Consider the following 6,928-nt stretch of genomic DNA (forward strand, 5'->3'; position numbering starts at 1 on the left):
GCTCAATTAAACTTTGAAGTTGTTCATTTTAGACATGGTGACTTTGCCATTCATAACAGAGTAACGCCGACCAGAGATAACTGCCATGTTGGCGCACAGCTTGCCTAAACCATCTCATTATTTTACACTTAAAGGCAGTGGACACTACTGGTGATTACTCAAAATAATTACCAGCATAAAACCTTATTTGGTAACGAGTAATGGGGAGAGGTTGATGGTATAAAACATTGTGGGAAAAGTTTCCCTCTGAAGGGAAAAGAAGTAATTTTCCACGAGTTTTATTTTGAGACCTCAAGTTTAGAATTTGAGGTCTCGAAATCAAGCATCTGAAAGCACACAACTTCGGGTGACAAGGGTGTTTTTCCTTTCAAATTTATCTCTCAGCTTCGACGACCAATCGAATTTTTACAGGTTTGTTATTTTATGCATAATTGAGATAGACCAAGTGAGAAGACTGGTCTTTGACAATTACCAATAGTACCCATCTTTAAATAGTCGGTGTTTCCAAAAGTCCATGCCAATATGTGTACTTTGTTGCTTTCAAAGTATTGGTTTGTTTTTGCGTGATATTCCCTTCAAGGGGAATTGAGCAAACTTCCTGATATAAACGCAAAGTTGGCAAATTACGAACGGTCTCTATGATTAGACTTGCGCAAATCAATTAATGTGGCTTGTTAAGAAACAAACTCGTCAAAGATAACCGATTTGCGTACACATTCACGGTCTAATGATGACAGCAGAAAACATCCCCTTGAAATATTTCTGTCTGAAGTGCCATATCGATGAGAAATAAATAAGCTTGTTTCCCGTATGGATCCGTTTGCTCAGTGTTTGTGTTAAAGGATTTGGGTACCTTTTCAAAATGTCCATAGATTTACATTAAACTTACAGGGTTTGAAGATAATGATAGTGGAAAGCTTCCCTTCAAATATTACTTACTGAGGTGCTGTAGTTTTTGAGAAATGAGTAAAACAATGTCATGAAAATACGTTTGTAATCGATTAAAATAAATTTCGTCTCATGAGACGAAAATTATTTTCATGACATTGTTTTACTCATTTCCCCAAAACTACAGCACCTCAGCACGTAACATTTTCAGGGAAGCTTTCTACTATCATTATCTTCAAACTGTGTAAGTTTAGTGTAAATCTGTGGACATTGTGTTTTTTTGTCCTACAAAAGTTACATAGACGCTTATAATCGATGTCACGCAAAATATGTTATTGAATTTTCGTGACCCAGCTCGCCGATCGATCTTTTACTTCCACAGGTTTACCAGTCACTGTATAGACGATGTGACCTCTGACGTCACACGAAAACCATAACATGATTCGCGCGCATACCGCCGGGCAAAACCTTTGTGTTTTGGCAGTCAGCTAGACAGTGTACGCAATCTTACCATGACTACGCAACTCAGTGCCCGGCGAAACATGACGTATGTAGTGTTTTGTCAACAGAGGGCGGTTTGAATGTAAACATAGGTCACATCGTCTATATGGTGGATTACATAAAGTGCTCACGCTGCCAGCAACGTTTTTGTTAGCAAAAATCAATTATGTAATGTTCTTTTAACAGAAGCACTAAACTCAAGTCTAACGGAGGGATCAAAAGCTCTGTGTGTATACCCACCCCCCACCCACCCCCCCCAAAAAAAGGAGTAAAAAACAACAGTAGAAAGAAACGGGGAAAAAATTAGGGACGTAATGTAGTTCAGATGTAGGGAAAATGCAATTGCTCTCCTTGAAAATGCTTGTCCCCTCCAATCTTGAGGAGAGGTTTTGGTTGACGGCGGCCTCAGATAGAAAACAAAGACTCTTTGTGAACCAGCCAAAGTCAAGACCTTCACATTATAAACCCATCGACAAAAAAAGCTGAATCCATTATTGAGTTGTAAAGAGACTTTTTCTGGAGAAGTCCAGTTTGTTTGACGCGGCAGACATCACGGCCGCGAAATCAGATCAAGGCTGTATTATATTCAAGGCTTAAAATCATCACGTACATTTTGTGACAATTTTGCTGCTGCTACATTCATCCACAATAAGGCTACAAAACGACCCCTTTGTGTAGATTGAGACTCTGATCTTTTTACTTCATTTTGAAAAATGTGTGTTTGTGTTGGCGTCACCTTTCTGCTGCAGCATACAATGGCGTCTTGTTCAATAATTAAATCATCTGTTTTTCATTTCCTAAACACAAATACTGGCGTGTTTTTGTACATTATCGAATTTGAAAGGCTTGCACAGAATGAAGTCTGACAAATTTCACTATTCACAATCTTCAAAAGCACTACACTAGTTATTATTGGTAACTATTCAAAATAGTTGTTAGCTTAAACACTTACTTGGTAACGAGCAATGAGGAGCTGTTGGTAGTTTAAAGGAACACGTTGCCTTGGATCGGACGAGTTGGTCTATAAAAAGCGTCTGTAACCTTTTTTTAATGAAATTCATGTGGTTGGAAAGATGTTTTAAAAGTAGAATACAATGATTCACACAAGTTTGACTCGAAATTACGTGGTTTTCCTTCTACTGTGCGAACTATCATGGTCGGCCATTTATGGGGGTCAAAATTTTGACCCCCATAAATGGCTGACGTGTTAGTCGACAAGGTAAAAGGAAAACCACGCAATTTCGTGGCATGTTTGTGTGGATCATTGTATTCTACTTTTACAACATCTTTCTACCCATGCATTTTAAAAAGACGGTTACAAACGCTTTTCAAAGACCAACTCGACCGATCCAAGGCAACGTGTACCTTTAAAGGAACACGTTGCCTTGGATCGGTCGAGTTGGTCTTTGAAAAGCGTTCTATAACCGTTTGTTATAAAATCGATATGGCTAGAAAGATGTTGTAAAAGTAGAATACAATGATTTACACAAATTTGCCTCGAAATTGCGTGGTTTTCGTTTTACCTCGTCGACAAAAATTTGACTCCCATAAGTGGCTGACCGTGTTAGTTCGCGACGTAAAATGAAAACCGTGCAATTTTAGGTGATACTTGTGTGGATCATTATAATCTACTTTTAAAACATCTTTCCAACCATATGCATTTCATAACAAACGGTTTCAAACGCTTTTCATAGACCAACTCGTATGATCCAAGGCAACGTGTTCCTTTAACACACTGTGAGAACGGTTCCCTCTGAAGAAACGTAGTTTTCGAGAAAGAGGAATATTCTCACTCGGTTAGTTTAAAGTCACCTGGAAATATATATTTATTTTCTTCAAACATTGGAGTTTATGTTTCTGAATAATAAAATAATTTTTTGAGTAATTGTTTTTAACGGTTTATATGTAAAAAAAATAAAAAAAATAAGATGCAATAACATTGCATTATTTCAAAATATCTTCACGGTGTGTAGAAAAGATGACATTGTCATTTAGAAACTATCAATAAAAATGCTATCTCTTGACTAGAGGACATGGATCTCGCTTCTACATCCCGCACTACAGCAATCAGGTTTACGTCTCATCATTCTTTCCTCGCACAATCAGGGACTGGAACTGCTTGAAGACGGACCATGCCTTCTCACCCTCTCTAGATGCATTCAAGAATGCACTGAGGGTCTCACCAAGTCAGTAATCTTGCCTGCCAGTTTTTACTTGCACCATGTATATTTTGCATCTGATTGGCTTTCGGTCCCATGGTTTCACGCGTGCGCCCAGCCACAGTGCGGTAATCTTCAAATTTTCTGAAGCAGCACTTTAAAGGAAGAAGGAGAAGAAGAAGAAGAATTGACCAATAACCTTCAACTCGGCATTACTTGAAGTATAGCGGCATTGTCGCCATTAAAAGACGGAGTTTAAGGCAAAAGTGAAAGGGAAAGATTTGTAGGTAATGGAATCGTGCCTTTGATTAAAAGCATTAGCGCACAGTAATCAGTGCTTAAATGTCATGAGAAAAATATTCTGAGTAAAAAAAACCAAAAAAAAACCCACTGCCATTTGAATGTAAATCTTCTGATATTTTTGTCCAAGGACACATCTGCGGCGTACGGTGCCTTTAAAGGGACATGTTAAAAAAAAACTTTGGAATTATGTTCTGCGTGCGAATGAAAAAAAAAATAAAAATCTGCTTGCGAACGAAAAAAGACTGCGTGCGAATGAAAACATAATCCCGCGCACGTGCGCCTTTGTTGACGACGCTGCATTCAGCACTAAAAAGCGGCCATAGGCTAGTCAGGGAGCTCATGGACTCCCGTGGGTTTTTGATGATTAGAAGATGCCACATAGCAAGATACCTTCGTTAGATCCAAAGGAACAAGAAAATACATGCTGGCAAAATCGCACGCAGATTTTGTGTCTTCGCACGCAAATTTTTTCCAAACGTTTTTGCCACGCATGTCCCTTTAAAATCTATCTTTTTCACGACATTCTCTGAGTGTGCGTGAACAGAACCATAAGAAGCACAATTCCCGCAATTCCCAAATATTTTCCCCAACTAGCCCTGTAAGTTGTGAGACAAGCAATAAGCACTTGCAAGTATGAGTCTGGTAGTAAGGTTTTCAAATTATAAACGTTACAATCTCAAATTATTCATTTTTTAAGTTCATCTGGTGGTCTAGTTGGTATGACGATGGCTAGAGCAAGCTAGTCGAGACGTTGAGACCGACCCAAGAACTGACTCCGCGGTAGTACAGTTAATAACGATCCTATAAGCTAAAATAGTATAGTCCCAGCCTATTTCTTTACCATCCGCCCATGTAATAGTTAATAAGCAGAACTGAGAAGTCTCCCGAACACCCGAACAATCTACTCCGCGGTAGTATAATTAAAGGCAGTGGACACTATTGGTAATTACTCAAAACAACTATAAGCATAAAACCTTTCTTGGTGACGAGTAATGGGGAGACTAGAGGTTGATGGTATAAAACATTGTAAAAAACGGCTCCCTCTGAAGTGCCATAGTTTTCGAGAAAGAAGTAATTTTCCACGAATTTGATTTCGAGACCTCAGATTTAGAACTTGAGGTCTCGAAGTCAACCATCTAAACGCACACAACTTCGTGTGACAAGGGTGTTTTTTCTTCCATTATTATCTCGCAAGTTCGATGACCGATTGAGCTAAAATTTTCACAGGTTTGCACCAACTGTGAAGGCTAGTCTTTGACAATTACCAATAGTGTCCACTGCCTTTAAGCAAGACAGTTCTCTAAGAACAAACTCTACCTGGCACTGGGATACACACATGGTGTTACTGCAAACCAAATATAGATGGTATGACACTGTTTCGAGGAATCCCACCCTTGTGAGTTTTTTTGTATACAGAACTCGGGAAAATACTGAGTAAACAGCATACACATCGGTGTAAAAGGGTTAAACCAAAACTAATATGCAAATTTAACATCCATTTTTTCATGATTTAATCCAAACAAAAAGATGTTAATTTTAATTAGGGATTAACAGTGCGAGGAACTGGTCTTCACTGCGTGGTAATAATCGGGTTGGTGGCTGGCATGGCGCTGTTAACGGACCTAGTCGGTGGCGACGTAGGTCCGTTAACAGCGCCAACCACCAACCAAGGTCATTACCGCACAGTGAAGACCGGGTCCTCGCACTGTTATTCCCATTAATAAATACCTTTTTAACAAATTAAACTGCTAAAATTTGCCAAATTTTGTGACTTTTCTCTCGGCGATACTTCCAAAAATGTTCAGGGGCCATTTTGAGCTTTTGATGGTTCCCTTCTCTTTCGTGCGTTATCACATTACTGATCGTTGAGACCAGTGACTCTTTTAAATAACGGTTTGTTCAGCGCCCTCACTGGGGTCAAAGTTGTGACCAATCAGAGACTTGAAACCGTCCAAGGTATTAACTAAAATTATTTAGTTACGTTTCAGACTTCATACTGGTGACCATGTCCAAATTAACGCTCAACTGCCTTAAGTAAACTTTCTTTGTTATCAAAGAGGGCGTTGAAAGGCGTGGTTTGGACTCGTTGGACAATGTTGTGTGGAGCTTGTCTAGTCCGCTCTTTCTTAAAAAGTGTCCTGAATACCTCACCATTAAAATTCACCTTTTTACACATTGTTTTGGGAGAGAACTTCAAAACTGGAACAAGTTGACAGTTTTAAAGCTAATGGTTTGACTTTTTTTGCAGCAGAGTCACTTTGTGGGCCGGCACAAATCAATCTGATGGACACATACCTGCTAAACGTGTCGATTCGTGCTCACCGTGACCAGGACTGCGTGTGGCTAGTCTCCACCAACCCCGGTTCAGTCACTTACATCGATATCCTTAATGACGTCTTCACCAGAGGGGGCAACTTCAAGGTCGGCAGAGGGCACTACAGCGAGAATCCTTCATCAGTTATACACGAGCTGGATAGGCCGGGTCTACGGAAAGGTGGGGCGTCACTGCTTGTCATTGAGACTAACTTGTGGATGAGAGCGTCGTGGTCTAAATCCTTGTCGTTTAATGGTTCTCTGGAGGTTCGTCTCCGGTCTCAGAACTACTCAAATAATGAAGAAGGTAATGTTTTTAATTTTTTTTTTATTATAAATTAAAAACAGTTTTGGGGATAACATTTTCTGGAATTAAGTCAACCGAAAAAAATAATGTGTCAAAAGTGTGCAAATACATCAGTTTCATGAAGTTTTCGTCGACAACAATTTTTGTTTTTGATAGTTTGGTGTACACATTGCCGCAGAACATAATCCCCGGGTGAAATTTCGACTGTTCCTTTTCAGGAGACGAAGCCGAGTAAAATGAACAGGCCATGTTTAAAATCTGCGACAATGCACAAACAAAATGATTCAACTTTTATTTTGTATAACTCACACAATCATAGATCCCTGTCATTTTAAGCAAGCAACAGCATGGAAACTACACCACACCGTCTCTGAATCTGTTTAAATACCCATCTGAACAACGTGGTCGACTTCGTGTAGACACCAACCTTACTTTCCGCCCAAAATATCCCGAGGTC

Source organism: Asterias amurensis, chromosome 10 (genome assembly GCF_032118995.1).
Source record: "Asterias amurensis chromosome 10, ASM3211899v1".
Lineage (NCBI taxonomy): Eukaryota > Metazoa > Echinodermata > Asteroidea > Forcipulatida > Asteriidae > Asterias > Asterias amurensis.